This window comes from Rattus norvegicus, chromosome 3 (assembly GCF_021556685.1).
Source record: "Rattus norvegicus strain SHRSP/BbbUtx chromosome 3, alternate assembly SHRSP_T2T, whole genome shotgun sequence".
Taxonomy (NCBI): domain Eukaryota; kingdom Metazoa; phylum Chordata; class Mammalia; order Rodentia; family Muridae; genus Rattus; species Rattus norvegicus.
Window position 1 is genome coordinate 93,351,640 of NC_141536.1, and position 21,916 is coordinate 93,373,555.

Genomic DNA, 21,916 nt, shown 5'->3' on the forward strand with positions numbered 1-21,916 from the left:
TCTGGCAGACCAGATAAATATTAAAGAATGTGCAAAGTTTGGTTTTATTCTTCAAATTGATATGATCTAGAATCTCCTGGTATGGGAGCATTAATGGGGAATTGTTTATATCAGCTTGGATTGTAGCTATGTTTGGGAGAAGGGAGGTATCTTAATTGATGTATATAGAATCAGCCTGAACGTAAACTGCACCATTTCTTGATTTGAGGTCCTGGGCTGTACAAAGAATAGTGGGAACAAACTACATATAAACGTCCATTTAATTATTTCTTGCTCCCCTTGACTGAAGATGCGATGAAACTAGTTACCTAAAGTTTCTACTACATTGACTTCCCCACAATAATGGGATATAAGTTGGAACTGTGAACTAAAATAAATTCTTTCTCCCACATGTTGTTTTTGTCTTCTTTTTTCTTTTATTGGATTTTTTTTTCTTTTCTTTTTTTCGGAGCTGGGGACCAAACCCAGGGCCTTGCGCTTGCTAGGCAAGGGCTCTACCACTGAGCTAAATCCCCAACCCCAGGATATTTTTTATTTACATTTCAAATGTTATCCCCTTCCTGGTTCCCAAACCAGAAACCTGCTGTCTCCCTTGCTTCTATGAGGGTGGTCACCCATCCACCCACCCACCCACACCCACCTCCCTGTCCTGACACTCTCCTACACTGGAGCATCGAGCTTTCACAGGACCAAGGGCCTCTCCTCCCATTGATGACTGACAGGGTCATCCTTTGCTACATATGTGGATGGAGCCATAGGTCCATCCCTGTGTACTCTTTGGATGGTGGTTTAGTCCCCGGGAACTCCAAGGAGTCTGGTTGGTTAATATTATTGTTCTTCCTATGGGGTTGCAAAACCCCTCAGCTATCTCAGTCTTTTCTTTAACTTCTTTATTGGGGACCCTGTTCTCAGTTCAATGATTGGCTGTGAGCATCCCCCTCTGTATTTCTCAGGCTCTGACAGAGCCTCTCAGAAGATAGCCATATCAGGCTCCTGTCAGCATGCACTTTTTGCATCCATGATATTGTCTGGGTTTAGTAGCTGTATATGGGATGGATCCCCAGGTGGGACAGACTCTGGATGGCCTTTCCTTCAGTTTCTTCTCCACACTTTGTCTTCATGTTTCCTCCTGTGAGTATTTTTGATCCCCCTTCTAAGAAAGACTGAAGCGTCCACACTTTAGTCTTTCTTCTTTTTGATCTTCACATGATCTTGTTATCTTGGGTATTCTGAACTTTTGGACTAATATCCACTTATTAGTGAGTGCATACCATATATGTTCGGATTACCTCACTCAGGATATTTTCTAGTTCAATCCATTTGCTTGAAAATTACATGAAGTCATTGCTTTTAATAGCTAAGTAGTATTCCATTGTGCAAATCTGATAGAGGGCTAATATCCAAGATATACAAAGAACTCAAGAAGCTATACTCCAGAAAACCAAATAACTGTATTAAATATGGGCTACAGAGCTAAACAAAGAATTCTCAACTGAGGAATATCGAATGGCCGAGAAGCACCTAAGAAATGTTCAACAGCCTTAATTATCAAGGAAATGCAAATCAAAATAACTCTAAGATTCCACCTCACACCAGTCAGAAAGGCAAAGATCAAAAACTCAGGTGACAGCAGATGCTGGAGAGAATGTGAAGAAAGAGGAACACTCCTCCATTGTTGGTGGGATTGCAAGCTGGTACTTATTGCCACTCTGGAAATAAGTCTGGCAGTTCTTCAGAAAATTACATTGTACTACCTGAGGACCTAGCTATATCACTCCTAGGCATATATCCAAAAGGCACGCCAATGTATAACAAGGACACATGCTCCATTATGTTCATAGCAGAGTTATTTATAATAGCCAGAAGCTAGAAAGAACCCAGATGTCCTTCAAACGGAGGAATGGATACAGAAAATGTGGTGCTTTTTGTCTTCTAACAGCAATAGAAATAAAACTGAGAAAGAAAGTCAAGCTCATAACCTGTGTTGGAGCCACCCACTGTTACCCCATTGGACAATAGCAAACCACAAGTTCTGTCCCTCATCCTTGCAGTATGTACCTATTATTTCTTCAAAAATCTTTCTAGATGCATTTGTTTATGAACATGATACAGAGGATGAACTGTTCCTGGACGAACTTCCCTACGGTACTTTTCTAGAATTTGTGAGAAGTCAATGCTTAATGAAAGAGAGTTCTTGCAATGTAGAAAGATGAATCTTGTATCAAGAGGAAAGAATACAAGAAAATTTTAAGTCATATTTTGATATTTTTGCTGTTTTTTTCAGATGAGCTGTTTTATGCTTAATTACTATTGTATTGGTTCACACATGATAGAACTCAATTGAAGGAGGAATTGTTTTATCCTTTTAATTCAACATACTAAGGTATTGATCAGGAGAAAAATGAAGAATTTGAGACTTATGAGTCCCCTGGGAGAGAACAGTACAGAAGTATTAAAAAGCTATATGACATGTATATTATCTTATCGATAAATACTGCTGGAGAACAAACTGATAAAGCAATTAAGTTTAATAGAGAAAGAAAGGAAACTTTCAGTGAAGTATGACATTTGGGCATGGTGTTGAGGAAGTAGAATTTTCTTCTATAGGTGAGTAAAACATACCAAGACACAACAGGGTCAGGGGAATGGGAAGGTAAGGAAGCTGCTAGTGTGAAACACAATCAGAAAGAAGAATGGCAGATGACAAGGTGTTTGGCAGAAGTCTCAGCAGCAGAAGTATTGTCCCTGAGAAAATGTAGGTTTGATAAACAGTAAATAAAAGTTCAAAATGATTCATTAAATCAGCTTCAGCTACTTAACAGTTAATATGTATATGCACATATGTGTACATGTGTTCATGTGCATGTGTGTCTGTTGAAGTGTGGTGTGTGTGTGTGTGTGTGTGTGTGTGTGGTATTTGGAGATTGAACTCCAATCCTTATACACATACATCAGATGGCAGGTACTTCAGTGTCTATGCTATCTTCCCAGCCCATCATAGGCTATTTTTTAATGCAAGTGATTCACAAATGTTGGATTGGAGTATATATGTACTAAAATTTATTTATTTTATTTCCAAAAGTCATTTTAGTAATTTTCTTGAATTTTATTTGACAATGCCTTGTACAAAGAGAGACTATGGAGGGCACAGCTATTCAGTAAAGGGAAGAACACAAAAAGGACACTGTGGCCCTTGAGTTTGTTTTCCTACTGTCTTTACCAACTTAGATTTCTCAAAAGGTCTAAGGTAGAGGATTCTGATGGTTCAAGGGCATTATATCTATTTGCTAGATTAGAAACAATCTGTATCACAATGAAGCCTATTAGTTCACATAAGTGATACATGTTACTTGGAAATTGGAGATAAATTTTGAATGCAAATGAATATGAGAGACTTTACTTTGCATTTGAATGCCACCAGAGGGTATTCACTGTATATGGTGAGCTAAATAATCACCTGGACAGAATGAGTTGGCGAACTGACATTGTCCAGTTTCCATTGTTGGCAGCTTATATGCCCCAATGCTTCTAAGGATGGAATTATAAAGGTGGAAAGCACTTTTAGTGAGTCAGAACTTGCTTTGTTAAAGCCCATCAGTAGATACTTCTCACCAAATCTTAAGTAAACCATAGGATTCCAAGAACATAGGAGTGAACTTGTACATGACCATTAGCAATACCTATGTAAGCTATTTCTGTTTTCATTCCTTTTGGCTTACATCCTGTGAATATAATCACTCAACAAACCATACATAGGTGGGTTACTGCTCGTAGCCTGCTATTTTTTTTATGATTCAATGAACTAAAATGAGTTTTCACATTTATATTTCACAGATTATTTTAAAGAGAAATCCACCATAGCTATTATTTGTAGCATTAAAAAGCTTGATGTTTACTCTCACAAGTATAGCTGGTCTCAAAGTCCTTGGTCCCAAAGAGTAAGACTATTTCTATGGGCTACAGTAAGAGTTTTGCTGCACAATACACATGAAGCTATGACTATAGTCATGTTATATTAGTTACTCTATGTTTACAGGTCAGTATATTAAGACTGGGGCTATGAAAGTAGTGTTTGACCCTGGTCATCCCAAAGAAATAGTCTTAGCTCCTCACATGAATTTTCTTGTAGAAACAGTGTGTATTTATCCCAGATACAGCACTGATGTCAAACCAAAGAAACTATTCCACATACATCTAGCTTACAGAGACATGGATGAGGAGTTATTGAGAAGAGTGTGGATGACTCAAAGGCAGCTGCATCACCAGAAGGCTTTCCCTAGCATGAATGACAAGTCAGCAAAGCTGTACCTCTGTCTTTTACAGCATGACTTAGAGTTATATTAACTCAGCCTTTTGGGGAGCCTCCTCTTTCCAAGCCATTGTTTAATGTTCCAATAACCTTTTACAAGCTTGGGAGGTACCTTGCCAATTTTGTATCACTTTTAGCTTCAGAACTCAATGTGCTTCTCTTCTCCCCAGAGAGAGAATATCTCAGTATACAGAAAATGAAGGCATAACACCGTAAGTATTTTTACTGTTTTTAATCTCAAGTAGTTTCAATTCTAATGTACAAGTGTAAAAATCATCTTCTGATAAATCTCATCAGCCAGAGACTCAGCTTCCTCATTCATGATGTGAGCCACTCTGCCAGACAAGCCAGTCATCTCCTGAAAATACTAAATGGGGTAGGCAGGGAAATCTACAGCAAATGATGACTGGATTCAGTAAGCATCCAGTATGGTCATGAGACCACAGCAGCAGCCAACCCTCCTTTTCCAGACTGACACTGTGACTAACTATGATCCTGGACCAATGTTATCTGTTGCTGTTAGGGTTTCTCCAGCTTTTATTTACCAGAAAACCACATCATCTAATGGTGGCTGCTAATAGCACGTCTCCTGAGAACAAGCCTTGGGTTTGAAGTAGTTGCTTTATATGGAAAGGAACATCCTCTTTTCCTACTAGTCTATAAGGACTTGGGGCTTTCCCATTGTTTCAAAGTACAACAAACTCTGAGGAACTGTTTGTTTTTCAGAGGTCCCTGGAGCATATAGCTAAAGCCATCTTCAAGCTGAGCTCATATCCATTATTAGCCGATGCTCCTGCTCTCATAATACTTCCTCCTTAATTTTTTACTCTGGGTATAACACTAGCCAAGTCACATTTGCTCAAATCTTTGTTTTATGTTTTGCTTCTAGAAGAAACGACCTCAGACAAAATCCTAAGTATCAGCCAGTACTAATTTTGTTAATCTCATTTCCTACTGTTTGTATTCAGTGGTTGTGTTCACCTTAATTTCTCTGTATATGTTTACGTAACTACTTTTCAACCTCTGGGCCCAAATCACAATTCATGACTCCTTAATTTGCCATCTTGACTACTCCAGTTATGAACATTAGCGTAACAGTGGAGCTAAAATTTCTTCAAACCTCATTCATCAGTTTCATCTAACTATATGAAACAAGATTGCAAACTGTCAGTTGATTAACAGAATAGAGGCTGAATTTGGCTCCTGTAAAACTCAGTTAAACGAAGAATTGGAAGAGGACGGCTTGATATTCTATTCCAGATAATCATCCAGAGTCCAAAGCCTAAGAACGTATGCCATCCTTAGTACTTAGTTTCTAAGGTTTCTCGGGGGGTCATTGGGCATAATTGATGGATGAAACAATGCAAACAAAGGCCACATGGTATTTTTGTTCATTTGCTTGTTTTGCAATAACTATGTATGGAAATATTCCTCATCACCTGCACTGGTATCATAGTAGCCAAATAGCCAAATACGTTGCTCTGTTAGAACATAATTTGTCAGAATCAAGGTAGAAAGTCCTGTGTTGACACTGGTTGTTTCTTCTTGGCAAAGACTCTATATCATGGAAAGGAACAGATATCTTTAATGGGAAATGCATCATATCTACCACAAGCTCCATTTTCTTCACTGGTTATTCATGTTCATCAGTCATTCCAAGAGAGAATGCATCCTTTCTCATGGGACTACACCCAATATTCCACTCAGGCACTGCCTTTGGATTACCCTGGAACATCCTGCTGTTATGTTAACACTGATCCAGAGAATACAGAAACGTTGAGAGCTCTTTAAGATTCTGATTTGGTGGAGATGGAAAGAGGTGTCCGCCATTGTCCTTGTGCTACTGGTTATGAAATTCTCTTCTGTAGAATTTAGCTCCATAATAATGTTAGTAGTATTTTCCTCCTCACAAGAACACATGCCAGTAAACTTTCATTTATTGTCTTATCATACGAGGAATTTGAAGAGTGATTTTCCAATACATAGCCTGCAACTCTATAAACAACATTTGTCAAGTCTTTGCTTAAAGTTCATTTGATTCTTCTACTTTATGATCTCTTCAAATAGTTATTGGGATAATGTTTCCCCTTTAAATCAAAGAAGACAAAGATAAATCATCATTTTGTTGAAACACAGCCTCTAAAGTACCTTGTAGGTAACAACTACATATTTTGTATTGCAGACCTCAGGGATCTTCCCATAGTTAGGTGAGTTAGCACTAAATCTATCATCAAAGGGGACAACTAGAAATTTCTCTTTATCATTCTGAGACTGTGCAGTTAGTATATTTTCCTTATCCTTGTTATTTAACAATGAAATATGAGAATAAAATAACTCAACCAACTTTTTTTTATTATTTTGATCAAGAGATCAAACATACTGTCTCACTTTGGAAGATGTAGTTGATCCCAAACATATTCTGATTTCTGTACATAACAGTAACTAATCACATGAACAGGACTCAGAGATGTCTGCTGATAAGCATGTGCTTGCACAGATATTGCAAACATGATTCTGGGTTTAGTTTTATGACTGTCTTTGGCCAGTGGGATACCAATGACTCATACCATTGGTCCATGCTCATAAATCAACCTAAATTTTGAGACTTAATATTGAACTTCCCTTTACTATGTCATTGTGACCATATTTTGAAGTCTAGCTCATTTCACTGAAGAAATGGTGTAGAGTTTTGCCAACATCCTCTGCTTGTCAGCCTTAGCTAACATTGTCACAAACTGGAAACTGTTGGGCCATCTAAATTTGTGGATCAAATTTGTGGCTTCATGGGGATTCTGGTAAAGAGTTTCCAAACGCTGCTCAGAAAAAATAAAGAGTACACCAGATCACAGGTTTTTGAGCATACAAATTGTTGTAACTTTAAGCCTCTTAATTTTGAAATTTTCATGTGGGAATATAACTCTTACAGCTACAAGATATTTAAAAAATAATTTCTTACTCTTCTATTGCAATAGTACTAAAACTAGCCATTGCCCTTTGTTTTGACTTCCTATCACATCCCAATTGACTGAGAAACGAAGTGATTGGTTGCCAAAACTTCTAGTTTCCAGTTAGATCCGTTTGTCACTTCATTTAGTTTTCTGAGAAATCTCAAGTATCTATTTTCATTTGACTTTTAATATTCTCATTTTATCATAATTTACACTTAATCCTGTTGGTCTCAAATTTCATTCAATTATGTTGATAATTTAGATTTAGATAAATGAGGTGAGAAAGAGGAATAATTGATGAAATTCTTTCAGTTACACTTTTATATTACTATATTAGAAGAGTGATGTGTATTTTGGTTTTTCATAACTATATTAAGTGTTTAGCCTAAAGCCTATTTATACTTTTATCTCCTTTTATGTCTGTTGATTGATTTTCCTTGAAACTCATCTAGCTAAGTTTGAGTTTTCTATGTTAAAATAACAGTAGGGTAGGTTTCACAACAGTCACGTATCACATTGAGCTTCAGATCTTACCAATCCTAAATTTATGATTTCTAGGCATCTGAAATGCAAGGTCTTAATTTTATAATAGTAATTGCCTTTGGAGAGTTATCATCAGGAAACATTAACAAAAAATGGGCATTTCTTTAGGCAGCTACTGTAAGACAAGGTGTAAACTCAGTGAATGGTAGTGATCATAATTATTACTATTAGGATTAAGAATGATAATTTAAAAAATAATTATCTTCCTAGCATATTCTTCCAGCTATATCAAAAGCTTATTGACCTATTCTTATGCATTTAAAAAATGATATGATTTATTTTCCCCATTTTTATGGAAGTTGAATGTCATTCGAAGATTAATGATAACAAGGGCAGTAATTATTGATCAATCAGTATATGACAGACACTGTTATAAACATGTTACCCAAATTAACATGTTGAACAACTACCCACAAAAGTGTTTTTAAAGAACACAGTGATGATATTTTTGTCTCTCTTTTAGCAGAGGAAGCTAGACATGCAATGATATTGAGACACAAACTGTCTACAAGTAGTCTAGCCAATGGGGCAGTGGCTTGCATTACCCAAGGTACACAACTTTGAAATCTGTACACAAATTCTGCTCAGCTGTGTTTGCCAGTTTTGAATTCATTTGATGAGTGAGTATTTCTAATGCCAACACCAAATTTTTCATTTAGTCAGTTAGATTTTAAGTCAGTTTAATTTTTGCCGCATGTAAGGACTTTGATGTACCATGAATATTATTTTATTATAATTTCAGTTCAAAAAAGATTCACCCTTTCTTCTATATTAATGACTACACAATTGCCTATAAATTTGATGTCATTTTGATCAAAAGATCAAAAAACAATCTCCTTTTCTGGATGCTATGTGGAGTTCATTCATGCTTCCACCTCCTAAGTGCAGCAGAGAGAACCTACAGTGAGTGGGAGACTCTCTGCATACCAAACATATAGACTCTTGTCTATGTTTCCTGAGTTCTTGGATTAAGGGTTTTTAACATCATGCTTGAACCTACATTCCACTTGCTGGTGTCCCCTTTCTTCTCAATCTATGCATTTTGTACTTCTCTTGGCTCAGCTTGTTCGTTTGTATTATGGATTTGCATGAGAGCAAACACTAATAACCACTAGAATTGATAGCAGGCTATTTTGAGATTTCCTCTGCCAACACAACTCAAAACTCTTCAACTTAACCTTAGGTAGATTTTTTTGAACAAAGGCAAAACAGAGTCCTATTCTCTACCAAAATATCACAAGACCAGTTTCTAGTCCATATATTAATATTCTCCTGTGAAACTTCTTGAGCTGGCCTCCACAGTTCAAGTCACCCTCAGCATTACTATTTTCCTTGGTCTTACTACTATGGCCCATTAAGCCTCACTTCAAGGTTTCAACTGCATTTGTAATCCACAGCCTCATAGTTCACATTCTTTCAAACAAGAATACAGGCAGGTCTATCACAGCACTACCCTAGTCCCTGGTACCAATTTCTGTCTTAGTTAAGATTTCTATTGCTTTGAAAAGAAACTATGACCATGGCAACACTTAATAATGAAAACATATGATTGGGGTTGCCTTACGGTTCAGAAGTATGGCAGCATGCAGGCAGGTATGGTGCTAGCGAAGGTGCTGAGAGTTCTACATCTAGACCATTAAACATCAGGACCAATCCTACCCCTAAATGTTGCACTGCCCCCAATAAGGCCACATATACTCAGCAAACCATACCTTCTAATAGTGCCACACTGCGTATACCTATAATGACCATATTTATCCAAACCATCACACATGTTGTTCAGATTCGTGAGGGAAGTAAAATAGGACAGACCAATTGTCTCTGTCCATCGAGAGCAGATCTACACATGTATTTTCTCTTGACAGATAAAGTGGTTTTAGGAAGTAGCAATTCCAGATCAGATATAGAAAGGAAGGAAGAATAGCATGAGACTGGGGTGTACCTGGGTTCCATCCTTAGCCATGGCCTAGCTGAGGGCATCTATTTATAGAGTAGACCTCGTCTCTGAAATGACTGTTTAAAGATTCTGCAGGTTTTAATTATTTAACTTATTTTTCCCCTCACAAAAATATCTACCCTATCTAAGGAAAAAAATTGCCTATAACCAATTTAACATGAGTGTTGCGGTCAGAGCCGGCATTGTGCTTAGGGTACAGTGACCTGTCATTGGTAGAGATGATGGATATGATGAAAGAAGATGATATATTAATGAAAGCTTAGTGTGTCCAATAGAGGCTGCCTACACCACTGTTCTACTGCTGCAAAAAGACCCAAGACCGAGGCAACTTGCAATAGGAAGATTTAACTGAAGTCTTGCTTACAGTTTCAGAGCGTGAATGTATGAACATTGTTGCAGGGAGCATGGTAGTAAGCAGGCACGACAACAGAGCGGTAGTCAGAGCTTATATCTTCTCTGTAAGTTGGAGGCAGAGAAAAACCACAAAGCCCATCCCCAGTGACATACTTCCTTCAACAAGACCTTCTCAAAACAGTTCTACCAATGAGGGACTTAATGTTGAAATATATGAACCTTTGAGGACCATTCTCATTCAAACTGCCACCGAAGCTAAGACTGCTATTTATTTATTTATTGAGACAGGGTCTCATGATGGAGGCAGGCCACAGAAAACTCATGAACCTCTTGCTTCATCCTCCTATAAACAACCTGTGTGTCCTCTCTCTCTCTCTCTCTCTCTCTCTCTCTCTCTCTCTCTCTCTCTCTCCCTCGCTCCCTGCCTCCCTCCCCCCCTCTGTGTCTGTGTGTGTGTGTGTGTGTGTGTGTCTGCCTTGACTGAGTTGAAAATAAAACAAAACACACAGAAATAAAACAAAATTCAACCAGTGTGACCACATTCAATAAGTCTCTTTTCCCTGTTTTCCTCTATTGAAAACAAACCATAAGGGGGCTGAAGGAGACTGGAACAGGAGTGGGAAATGAGGGGGATCTGGGCAGGGTGCACAGTAGGTTTCTGTTAGGAGATCATAACAAACTTCAAGCTTCTGTAGGCATACTAATAGTACTTTTAAAATAAAATTAAATATTTTAGGAGAAAGGTGAATCTCTTTCAAAAAGATAAGATATTTTAACCTCTGCCTTAATTAGGTAGGACTATATAAGTACGTTGTGGTTTATCTTAAAAGTCTTAACCCTCTTAATATTCATGACTGACATTTTTTCTACAGGGGGTTGCCCAGAAGGCAGCCAAGGTACCTGAACATTTTTCCTTCAGAGTTTTTCTCAAATACTTACAAGCGTCTCATTTTTTAAGTTTGCATAAGCAAATTTGCCACTTTACATAAATTTCACTCAGTCTTTGGTAATGTACCTTGGTTTTAATTATTCTTGCAGAAAAAATTACTGGATAACGTTATTGCGGTTATTTAAATAAGCAGCTTTTTACCATGGAGTTTGGTGTAATCTACCAAGCCATTTAAGCACATTTATTTATAGTGTGCATGTACACTCATATCGAATATCTTGTTGGCTGTGAAACACATAGCTACTTTGTACCAGTGTCAGCGGTATGTTGGGCTCTGCACTGAGCCCTCTATGTAGTTTCAGTGGCTCCACATGGTAATCTTGGAAAGTTTAGTTGTTTGACAGTGTGCTGATGATCTGATTACAGCTACCTTTCTATCTTCAATTCCATCCAGTAAGCTCTTTGAAAAATTGTATAGAAAATTCAATAAGGAAGAAGTTGATAATTTTGAAATTACTTTTCTTTTTAGGTATGTTGATGGTGTAATTGTTCTGTGTCATTATTTTCTAATTTTAATTTTTTGTGCTTACCTTTTTTTTTCCTTTTTCTTTTTTTTTTCTTTTTATTTTTCTTTTTTTTTATTAACTTGAGTATTTCTTATATACATTTCGAGTGTTATTCCCTTTCCCGGTTTCCGGGCAAACATCCCCCTCCCCCCTCCCCTTCCTTATGGGTGTTCCCCTCCCAACCCTCCCACCATTGCCGCCCTCCCCCCATAGACTAGTTCACTGGGGGTTCAGTCTTAGCAGGACCCAGGGCTTCCCCTTCCACTGGTGCTCTTACTAGGATATTCATTGCTACCTATGGGGTCAGAGTCCAGGGTCAGTCCATGTATAGTCTTTAGGTAGTGGCTTAGTCCCTGGAAGCTCTGGTTGCTTGGCATTGTTGTACTTTTGGGGTCTCGAGCCCCTTCAAGCTCTTCCAGTTCTTTCTCTGATTCCTTCAATAGGGGACCTATTCTCAGTTCAGTGGTTTGCTGCTGGCATTCGCCTCTGTATTTGCTGTATTCTGGCTTACCTTTATATCAGATATTATCACAGGAGAATAGAAGGGACCACTAATCTACATAGCTTTCAGAACTGTTTTCTATTTAGCTCTTCATCTGGTGAATGTCCTGTTAAGTCAGGAAGGGTGTCTGCTTTGCATTTTATAAAGAAGATTTAGGAATTCTCCAAACACAGAAAGTCAAAACTTTCAGGCCACAGTTAACCCCTACAGCTCAGGTATTTCAACTATCCACATTATCCCACCTTTTCTTAATAGAGGACTGTAACTTAACATGTTGTCTGATCAGGGTAAATAAAACACGTGTAACAATGTCTGCTGTACCAGATAAGAATGTAGTGTCTTTGCTGATTATTTTTTCAACTATCAGGAATTAACTAAAGCACAAGTCATTGGTATATCTTAATTGAATCTTTCGACATAGGGAAAACTAGATCTGTTGAGGCAGGAAGATTCACCCTTAATTTGGGCTACAACCTTAGAAGAAGGGGGGTCTAAGGAAGGAGGAAAAAGAAGAGGAGGAGGAGGAGGAGAAAAAGAAAGAAAGAAGAAAAGGAGGAGAAGGAAGGAGGAGGAGAAGAGAAGGAAGGAGGAGGAGAAAAAGGAGGAAGAAAAGGAGAAGGAAGGGGGAGGAGGAAGAGGAGGAGGAGAGAAAAGGAGGAAGAAAAGGAGAAGGAAGGGGGAGGAGGAAGAGGAAGAGGAGAAAAAGGAGGAAGAAAAGGAGAAGGAAGGGGGAAGAGGAAGAGGAGGAGGAGGAGGAGGAGGAGGAAGAGGACGAAAGAAGGAGTATTTTGTTTTTTGCCTACTTACTGGGCAAGTCCATTTATTCTCTGGTATTAGAACCTACTATTTAAAAATTCTTGTTTATACTGAAGACCAGCTTAGACACACAGCCTCATGAGCTAAAAAGCTACAGGATACTTGGATTCCCACTGGCAGACAGCCATTACTGAAGTAGCTGGTCCACAGTCTGCAAGCCACTCTAATAAATCCTGTGTGTGTGTGTGTGTGTGTGTGTGTGTATGTGTGTGTGTGTGCGTGTGTGCGTGTGTGTGTGTTAGTTTTGTTCTTTCAAACGTCCCTGACTTATACAGTGTCCAGTGAAACTCTCAGAATAATAAAAAAATAAACATAAAGCTAAACAAAGGAAAATAGTGTCAGAGAATATTTTTCAAAAAACATTAGCTGTAGAAATAACTCAGTTGTTATGAAAATTTCCTGTTCTCTCACAGAATAGGATTTCTTTTCCCAGGACCTAAATTGCAAAAGTCCATATCTAGCTGCAAGCAACTCCAGCTCCAGGGGATTGGAAGCTGTTCCTCTGTTGTGCGTGCGTGCTCGCACCCACCCACCCACCCACACACACACACACACACACACACAGAATCACACACACACAGAATCACACACACACACACACACACACACACACACACACACACACACAAATATCCAGGATCTATTTATGAGAAAGCTCATGATATTTGTCTGTCTCAGTGTGGCATGTTGCCCTTAGTGATTTCCATTTTCCTTAGTTTCACTCATTTTTCTGAAAATGTTATAATAGTATTTTTATGTATGAATAAATTCCATTTTATTTTGTATATGATATATTTTTTGCACATTTTCTGGGTGGATATATAAGTTAGTTCCATTATTTTGCTATTGTGAACAGCACAAGAATTAACTTGGATATGCAAATATCTCAACATAGGCCCTAAAGTACTTATGTGTACACCCAGAAGTGCTGCTGACTGTTATCTGTGTAACAGCCGCTGTAGGGGGTGGGCATGGGAAGCATGTAGCTAGTCTCTAATAGTCAAAGGAGTTAAATCAACCTTTCTTGCTAAGAAGGATTTCATATCAGAACTCTCTGTTGGAATTTCCTGGTCTGATGACCCCTGCCTGCCAATTCCAACCTTGTCTCTGGCAATGGCGTAAGTATTCTTTGTATTCAAGGGGTTTGTCTGACTGATGCTCCGTGGAGCATCCCACTTACCTGTCCTTGGTTTTGCTCTATGAGGTGCCATTAGGGTACTGAAATGAGTTCCCCGTATACCTCTGTGCCTTTCTGCAGCTCTACCAGGCAGTGTTGGGGGAGATGCCACTCAGTTATCTCCAGGGAACCCCAGAGAGCCTGAGATAAAAGATTCTGGGCCACATTTCTATATTTTCCTTCACAGTTTGCTCTGTTCAGCCTATTTCTCTATGCACACTGGATGTTGACCCTGATTGTGTCTCTGGAGCCCAGAGAGTTTGTTGTTAGCTCACTGTTCTCTTGGAGTATATGTTCCAGTGAAGAGAACATTTCCCTGAGAGGTAACGTTGAGCTAAAGTTGGTACAAGCAGTGTGACAATGTGAGCAGTGTTCCGGATCTTTCTTTGAAGAAGTAATCTACCGAGACTTATTTTTATTTCAGCTCTTACTTCATTTTACCTGTAGACATAGAGTTTACTATATTTTATATAAAACTCTTTTCTTTCACTAAGTGTCATAGAAGTAAATTTAAAATTTACTATCTAACCAGGAAATTGACTAGTCAGATATTTCGAAGGGATTGATCCAAAGCAATACTGGTAGTCATGCAGTGGAATTTTAGATATTTTTTTTCTAATGATAGAATATAAAAATTATTACCTTGATCAAATGGGAGGCCAATGTAAATGCCAAAAGGAGAGAATAATAGTTTTGGTATAATAGGAAATCATTAACCTATCCACTTGATTTATTACATCAAATTTTAAAAAGTAATTTTTCCTTGTCCAAGAAAATTCACTATAAGAAACAATTTCAATACAAAGGAAGTGAAACATGACATTATTATGGTTTACGGAACTCCAGAATATTAATTTATACAGTTTATTCCAAACATGGCTCTTAGAAATAGATTTAATTTCTTGTGATTGTAACCAGAGATAGTCTCACTCCCATTACATTGTTCTAGTCACACAATCAATAGGACAACGCGTCCTACAATAATTTTCTAAAGGACTCAAAGGCAGGTTGTTAAGATTCCAGTTTCAGTTGACCATGTGAAAAATGTCCTCATGAAATAAAAATGCAGTTTCAGTCTTTTCCAGGCTGATTCATCTTTTATTACAGTACAGTTTCCCAGATTGTGTGTTTTTTGCCAAGAAACTATGCACAGACTCATGCAAGCTCAATGTAGACCCAATCCCAGCATTGAGTGGGAAGGCAGGCATGAAGACCCCCAACACCAAGCGGAGGAGTTATTGACATCTGATAGTTTCTGTGAAAGGGAAAGTAAGTTTTCATTAAGAATAGAAACCCTGGGAAATGGACCATGTTCTAGTGGAAAAGTCACACATTCAAAAAAAATTATTGACAGCATAAATTAGTCATCCTCCGTTACAAAGCTTTTAAAAGGAAATAGTCGGGTGGGTGGGAAAGGGGAGTATATCTGGTAGGAGTTAATGCAGCAAATATGATCAAAAGACAGAGTACAAAACTCTCAAAGAATTTCTAAATTAAAAGAAACAATATCCCATGAGACATGGAAGCATAGTCTGTCACAGATCTAAGTCAGGGTTTAAACTTAGGTTGTTGATACAATGGCCACAGGGGGTTGTATTTAATAATCAAACTCTGGAAATTTTAATGTAGAATAAGCTATATGTTCTGTAATTCCAATGGTCCTAGTAGAAAAAAGTGATAATCTTACGAAACCTGGCCTATAGTAAGAACAATACAGCAGCAAAGTGAGATAGGTAACCAAATGTGGGCAGCCCTTTCAGCCAGGAGACACTCCTGAATTCAGGCATATCTTTTCAACAGTTTGTTTACAAGAGATGTATAGATGCTGAACTATGACCACAGCACACAAGGCATTGTAAATTCTTTCTAGACTCTGCTTCCAGAATGCTCTTTCCTTACATACTGTACTATAATCCTTAGTGATTATAGTTTCAATAGCCTGAATTCTTTCAAGGCAGGGTCTATGTCTTCTGCCACTCTTTCAATAGTACTTTGTATATAGTCAGTGTTTAACATAACTTGAGCTAAATGAACGAATACCCATTCATTTTGCATTTTATCTTCATGAAGCCATGAATTAAAAGAAAAATTTCTGGATACTATGGCCAGACAAAAAAATGGGCATTACCTTGCAATTAATGTCATGGTTATAGCACCCATGTCCACTAAAGTGGCATTTTATACAGAATGCAGCTAAGAAAAGTGTGCTTCTTTATGGTCTGTGGATTACATTGACAGTATAAGAAGAAGGTAAAAACATACCCAGAGAAAATGAAGCATTCTTGCAAGGATTTAGGACAGAATCATCAAATGGTAAGAGTTCTAAAGCAGGCGGTAGATGCATATCAGTGCTTACAAGAAGGAGCCTACATAAACAGACCCAAAAGAATGAATGGACCATGCATAGTTGTAAAGGAAAAGTCATCAAGCAGAAAACCAAACATTCCTTTGCTTGCTGTTTTGATTTATAAACCAACTGCCACTTCAGGGAGCCCAAGGGCACTTTTGAAGCATGGGCAGCCTCAGTCTCTTGCATTAACAGTGCTGAGAGAATTGGCTTCTGACTTTTGCTCATGTTTTTATCTAGAGTATTTTTCCTGATTACAGGAAGCAAGGAAGCACACCTCACTGTGTTCTGAACCACACTGTGGGTTTTGCTGTAATTTAGTAAGGATGATTACTTAAGGAGCAATACAATGTTAAGAGCAATAGATAGCATCATGATAGCTTGGTACATGGAGACAGGCATAAAACTACCCGGATTTGTGGTGCTTTTGATCTATTAATCAAAACACTTTAAAATTCAAGTCAGATACAAGAAAAAAAATCAGAGAAGGTTAATCCATATCTAGAAGCCTTTAATAAATAAATCATTTCAAGTGGGGTGCGAGAGACTTGTTTTGTGCTTGCCTTTCCTTTGTTTAGTAATACACAGAGTCCATACCCTTTCAATCCATGTAATGAGTTCTGGGTTTATATGCTTAATTAGTCCCTGTTGTCATATTAGCTATGGATTTGTGGGATTGTACTATTTGCTCAAAACATGCGAAGTGAGAAAATGCCTTTCTTTTTTTTTTTTAAAAAAAAATGAATCTTTACTGCACAGGAAACTTTATTTTTCTCAAATCCTCCTTCCTTCTCTCTAGTTGTTGTATGAGTCATGTCCTTTGTTGTTGAAACGAAACCTTAGAGAAACAACTTAAGAGAAGAAGCAGTTATTTAGAGTTAGAGCTTCGGGACATACAGCCCATCAGAGCCAGTCTGACATGGCAGTACAGCTCAGCCTGTGGCTGCAGAAGCTGGGTATGCTCACATTGTAACCTACCAGGAAGCTGAACCAGCTGTCACATTTCAGACCAGCCTAGTGGCCAGGACAGCCAAATAAGCCCTAGTTTGCCAAAGTCCCACAATGTCCCCAATCAGCACTCCCTGCTGGTGACCTAGTATATAAACACAGGAGCCTCTGGGGAAACGCTTTATAAAACAATTGTTTCAGTTTCACATTGACACGAAGAGCACCGGCATTGACAACTCATATGAAAGAAAGCATTTGACTAGGGTTGGCTTTCAATTTCAGAAGTTTAGTTCATTATTATCACAGCAGGAATCATGGTGGCACACAGGCAGACAAGGTACCTGGAAGCAGGTGGGAATTCTACATCTGGGATCCACAGGCAGCAGGAATAGAAAGATTCACTGGGCCCTTTTGGGACCTCTCAAACCCCAAAGCTCACCTTCCAGTGACACAATTCCTCCAATATGTATCCCAAGAAGACCATACATTCTAAGTCTTCTAAGTAGCATCACTTCCTGATAACTAAGTATTTAACTCTAGGAACCTATGGGGATGCACTCCTATTCAAACCACCATGCCAATTGAAGCATTTTTTTTGGTTAAATTTGGTTAATTTTATTTGTTAGAAGGCATGGATCTTGGACAATTAGTGCAGAATACTCAGTGTCTTTTCAAAAATATCTAATTACCCTTCAAAACAGATTCAAATTTTCTTGTCATGAAACATAAACTGTCACTTAGCTGAAACAATACAAGGCTCTCTGTGCAAATAGATTTTATTTTTTATGGTTTCAGACTTTGGGATATTTTCAGAAAGATGCAGATTGTATCAGTTTCACTGATGAAATGGCCTCAGATTCATTTTGAGGTGTGGCAAAAATCTTATGACTTCTCTATGTCTAGGTTTTTAAATCATTAACACATGCAGTAATGTATACAAAAGTAATCTGAATATCCGAAGAAGGTGGTAGCTAAGATCTAAGCAGGGTTAGGTCACATAGGGTTTGTATCTATATTGTTAAGGGGCTCCTGCCTTTATTTCTGTGTTTACTTATCACTTGGTTTAGGAATCAGTACCTTTACCCCCTTTTAATTACATGCTATTGTTTTCTCCTTTGTATTATTTAATTTTGTGTTATTTTGTTATCTAGTCTCTAAATATACTTTTAAGGACAATTTTGCACCATTCTCTAAGAGGGAAAATGGATACCCTGATTTGTCTATGCTGAAGGGCCCAGGAATTCCCCCTACCCCTCCTGTGCACAGACAACTTGAGGGACATGTTAACACTAATGTGTTGACGTTTTTATTTTGAGAGGGAGAGCTTTTGTCAGAAAAGCACACTAATGACTGGGGTAAGAGTGGCCTGGAGTCTTCTCTTAGCTTTCCATTCTGTTGATATGTGAGTTTTGCAGAGAAATCAATCACAAATTTCTTACTGCTTGTTTAAGGAGTTTGCTTATTTGAATGAGAATGTCCCCTCGTAGGTTCATATGTTTGGATGTTTGGTTTCCAGTTAGTAGAAGTATTTGAGAAGGATTAGGAGGTGTAACCTTATTGAAAGAGGTGTCACTGAGGCTGAACAGGAAGGTTTGAAATGACTTGTGCCATGAACAGTGTGCCTCTCTATTTCCTGTTGTGGATCAAGATATGAGTCCTCACTGTTCATGCCACAATGTTTTTGCTCCAGCATCATGGACTCTAGCCCTGTGAAACCATAAGCCCAGTGAAATGCTTTCTTTCATAAATTGCCTTGAATATGGTGTTTTAGCACAACAATAGAAAAGTTACTAACAGAAAGAGGTAAGATGGTTGATTTTATCTCAGTTATTGTTTTAATATATAATCACCAAACAATTCAGACTTATAAACCATTTTTTCTAAAAAAAGAGACTATTATCAGTCACATATATGCTTACATAGACCTTTACAGCTATTGCCTTCTGATAATTTTATGGGACTATATTCCATACTTGAATGACATATACATATCTGAATATATGTAGCACATAAATATTTGTTGAATATTAAGTTACATAAACATCTAGCACAAATAAAATCAAATATATTCTTATAAATATTGCTGGTTAGCATATATATTAACATGGATTTCAATAATATTGACCATTTAATAATCTATTCATAGATTTAGTCATATTTTCAAACTTTATTTTATAATTGAACTGTAACTAACATCTTTCTAAATTTCATGGAAAATAATTTTTTGTGCAAACACTATTTTTGCCAGCAGCATTTAAATCACAAACTCTCTAGCTTTCCTTTTTTCTTGATCCATTTTATGCAGACTGCTTTTAATATCTGCAGACCTTGACTTTATTACCCATTCCTGATCCCCAAATCAGCCCTTGATCTTGACAGCATATCTGGTGTCTTTCCTTTGATTTGAAGCCTTGGCATGCACCTCTGGACATAGTTTCCATTGCCCGTCTGGCTTCTCTCCCTCCTGACCGTTTTGTGAAACAGTGAAACTCAGTCAAGTCTAAACTGGGCTGTGTTGTTCAGTCTTGCTTGAATTTAAATACATGGCAGGAATGGAGCAATTAAACAGGAAGCCGTGTCCAGATGACTGCAGTCAGTGGGACCAAAATAAAGAGTTTAGGTGCCTTTTTATAGACACAATGACCCATGTTAAATTCTTTAAAACAGAATTTACTTTGGATAGATAAACTTGGCTTTTGTGTATAAAATAAGGCAGAAAAAGGGAAAGCCTTCAGAAGAGATTGACAAAGTGATCCTCAGCCAGGAGGCATTGTATGATAGTAATCAGTGGGAAAAACTGGAAAAGAATGAAATCTGGTTGGACGTGAGGAGTCACCAAGATGGTGACTTTATGTGCCATGAAACAGTCTACACAGGACATTGGCAGTATCTCGCTTAGTCCTTTTAGCAATGGGATCTACATATAAAATTTGTTTTTTAATTTAAAACAACAACAGCACCACCACAACAATAAAACAGGATTAGAAAGGTTAAATACATTGCCATATATCACACAGCTAGGTGCTTTCTGTCTGTTTCAAACTTTAGTATTATTCCCTTAACTGAATTAATGTGGAAAGTCTTAGCAGAGATAGAAAGAGAAAAGCAGTAAGTTGGTGGTAATGGCCATCCACAGTAGCTATTTCTTAGGGACAATCATTCTTTTAAACTGTAATTAAAAGTCCAATGATTGCTTCTGATTTCTAGGAAATAGTGCTTTGTGTGCTACAGTGAATTGGAACTACTAGCCCTCCCTCCCTTTCTTTTTTTCACATCTTTCCCAAATCTTCCTAGCGCAGTTTACACGAAATTGAGCAGCTTGCATTGTTAGAGCACTGTCTAAATTGTGATTGCAGAATTAGCCCCCTGCTGTTGTAACTCTGGGGCTGTGAAATGAGATCTCACATAGGCACCGCCATCCAGTTGATGCTGAGTTTTTTCAGTTGCTTTTTCTTCCCATACAATCAAACTGCTGCCATATATATATATATATATATATATATATATATATATATATATATATATATATATATAAAGTTCTGGTATAAAGTCTTGCTCTAGATATCCCATTGATGTCAATAAACCAAGTATTAAAGTAGAAACAACTCTGCCATGAGGACAGAGACATATGAGGACACGGTCATAGAAAAACCCTCCAGTGTTGGCAGGTCATAAGTACAATGCCTATTTTAGACTTGTCAATATACACAAAGGCTTTCATTTTCCTGTTAAATTGGGGGCCAGCCTTTAAGACAGTAGTCACTCTTAAGAAGCCAGATCCCAAGCCTGAAGAGACTTGGCTGTCGTTTCCTACAATTCTCCCTGGGACAGAGATTTAACAGGCTATGCTATAGTGTGGCTTAACCACAGCTCCCAATTTATGGTCACAACAGGTATCTGACTTATCATGTTGAACTAATCAACCAGTATAAAACTTCCCACCACTCTCTAAAAGCTCGGAAAGTTGTTTTTTTGTTCTTTAGTTTGTCCTGAGTGATTTTCCTTTTCTTTCTCTCTTCTCCTTTTGATTTTTTAAAAAATTAATTTGTTCTCCCATATATTACATCTGGACCACAGCCTCCCCTCCCTCTTCTCCTTTCAGTCCCTCCTCATCCCGTCACCATACACTACTGTTCAGTTTTCCCTCAGAAAAGGGCAAAACAAGATTATCAAGTTGCAATAATTCTAGGCCCCTCCCCTCATGTCAAGGCTGGATGAACCAACTCCATAGGAAGACAAGAGTCCTAAACGCAGGCAAAAGTATCAGAAACAGTCCTCACTCTCTCTGTTAGAGTCCCACAAAACCACCAAGCTGCACAACAGTAACGGATATGCAAAGGGCCTGGATTATACCCATGCAGACGACCCGCTTTTCAGTTCAGTCAACTTCAGCGAGCCTGCATGAGTCCAGGTTTGTTAATTCTGTGGGTTTCCTTTTGCTGTCCTTGACCCTGTGGCTCCTACAACCCTTCCTCGTTTTCTTCAGCAACATTGACTGAGTTCTTGCCTTAGATTTGGCTATGGGTCTCTGCACCCTTTTCCTTCAGTTGCCGGATGAAG